The sequence below is a fragment of the Schistocerca americana genome, unplaced genomic scaffold (genome assembly GCF_021461395.2).
Source record: "Schistocerca americana isolate TAMUIC-IGC-003095 unplaced genomic scaffold, iqSchAmer2.1 HiC_scaffold_355, whole genome shotgun sequence".
In the NCBI taxonomy this organism is placed as follows: domain Eukaryota; kingdom Metazoa; phylum Arthropoda; class Insecta; order Orthoptera; family Acrididae; genus Schistocerca; species Schistocerca americana.
The window spans coordinates 52,501-55,000 of record NW_025726077.1 but is presented as its reverse complement, the minus strand read 5'-3'; positions in this window follow the sequence as shown (position 1 = coordinate 55,000).

Genomic DNA, 2,500 nt, shown 5'->3' with positions numbered 1-2,500 from the left:
CGCACGGCGCCGCGTGCAGGGTGCGCCGGCGCGCAGCTGCGCCGCCTGCCGCCTCCGTCGGCCGGCGCGCCTGCCACTGGCCGCCCCCACCAGCCGGCTGTAGCGCGTGCGCCCACGCACCGCGCGGCCAGCACGCCGGAAGGCCCCCCCTCACCGGCCGGGGACGGTCCCACCCAGCCACCGCCGCGTATCGCTTCACACCCACATGCCATTCACGTTCGTGGGCATGGTGGGTATCGCTGAAACAACCGGTTGGTAGCTCAACCGATCGTCGCCATCACTGATTCACCTCTAGCGAGAACAACCGCACCACAACGGTTTACCAGTTCTTCATTTGCGTAACGTCACCAGCAAACGTAGACGTCCATCGCCATTTGCAAATTCAACGATTGTTGCATGCCTGTGTCAGGTGTCACGACACACTATGTCTGCCCACATACACGCAACAACATGTGCACGCTTCGCGAACACGTGGAAGGTGGCCCCCGTACGTATGCGATGTCCATTGCGCGAACGACTGTCAACCGGCCTCTGTCGCATGTCGCAGATGTGGAACGCAGTGCACCATGCTATCACGGTGTGTGAGAAGAGACGACTACGTCTGACAACACGCGCCACTACATCAACAGACGGCTCATGCTGATCGCCATCCACGGCATACCATACTGCAATCCAGCTCTTATAGGGAGACGACACGTAGCTGAGTGCACAATATTTGGACCGTATGGTTCGCCGTTGTTGGCGCAGTCGTGGTACGGTCACACATGTACCACGATGTATCATTCAGTACATGAGGACCAATGTGCGGTACAGTGTGTGATTTGGACGTACAACATCAGCGGACAGTTGCCACAAGCCGTACCACAACGTAGGCTGTGCTTCGCCATGCGAATGCCAATGAACAACTGCGAAGGGCATTGAGCATGTACGTCCTGCCGCCATCCGCATTACAGTGTATAGCTGCAAGGTGTTTAACATGAAGCGATACTCTGGGGACCGGGCAGTGCGAGTAGCAAACTATATTGCGGGGGTTGCAGTTAGGCAACACTACACTAATTTAACGCGTCGTATGACAATTACAGAGCAGGTTAAGGCCCAACGTGTGTTGGGTTAAGGCCCAACGTGTGTTGGGTTAAGGCCCAACGTGTGTTGGGTTAAGGCCCAACGTGTGTTGGGTTAAGGCCCAACGTGTGTTGGGTTAAGGCCCAACGTGTGTTGGGTTAAGGCCCAACGTGTGTTGGGTTAAGGCCCAACGTGTGTTGGGTTAAGGCCCAACGTGTGTTGGGTTAAGGCCCAACGTGTGTTGGGTTAAGGCCCAACGTGTGTTGGGTTAAGGCCCAACGTGTGTTGGGTTAAGGCCCAACGTGTGTTGGGTTAAGGCCCAACGTGTGTTGGGTTAAGGCCCAACGTGTGTTGGGTTAAGGCCCAACGTGTGTTGGGTTAAGGCCCAACGTGTGTTGGGTTAAGGCCCAACGTGTGTTGGGTTAAGGCCCAACGTGTGTTGGGTTAAGGCCCAACGTGTGTTGGGTTAAGGCCCAACGTGTGTTGGGTTAAGGCCCAACGTGTGTTGGGTTAAGGCCCAACGTGTGTTGGGTTAAGGCCCAACGTGTGTTGGGTTAAGGCCCAACGTGTGTTGGGTTAAGGCCCAACGTGTGTTGGGTTAAGGCGCAACATAGGTTAGGTTAAGGCGCAACATAGGTTAGGTTAAGGCGCAACATAGGTTAGGTTAAGGCGCAACATAGGTTAGGTTAAGGCGCAACATAGGTTAGGTTAAGGCGCAACATAGGTTAGGTTAAGGCGCAACATAGGTTAGGTTACGGCGCAACATAGGTTAGGTTAAGGCGCAACATAGGTTAGGTTAAGGCGCAACATAGGTTAGGTTACGGCGCAACATAGGTTAGGTTAAGGCGCAACATAGGTTAGGTTAAGGCGCAACATAGGTTAGGTTAAGGCGCAACATAGGTTAGGTTAAGGCGCAACATAGGTTAGGTTAAGGCGCAACATAGGTTAGGTTAAGGCGCAACATAGGTTAGGTTAAGGCGCAACATAGGTTAGGTTAAGGCGCAACATAGGTTAGGTTACGGCGCAACATAGGTTAGGTTAAGGCGCAACATAGGTTAGGTTAAGGCGCAACATAGGTTAGGTTAAGGCGCAACATAGGTTAGGTTATGGCGCAACATAGGTTAGGTTACGGCGCAACATAGGTTAGGTTACGGCGCAACATAGGTTAGGTTAAGGCGCAACATAGGTTAGGTTAAGGCGCAACATAGGTTAGGTTAAGGCGCAACATAGGTTAGGTTAAGGCGCAACATAGGTTAGGTTAAGGCGCAACATAGGTTAGGTTAAGGCGCAACATAGGTTAGGTTAAGGCGCAACATAGGTTAGGTTAAGGCGCAACATGGGTTAGGTTAAGGCGCAACATGGGTTAGGTTAAGGCGCAACATGGGTTAGGTTAAGGCGCAACATGGGTTAGGTTAAGGCGCAACATGGGTTAGGTTAA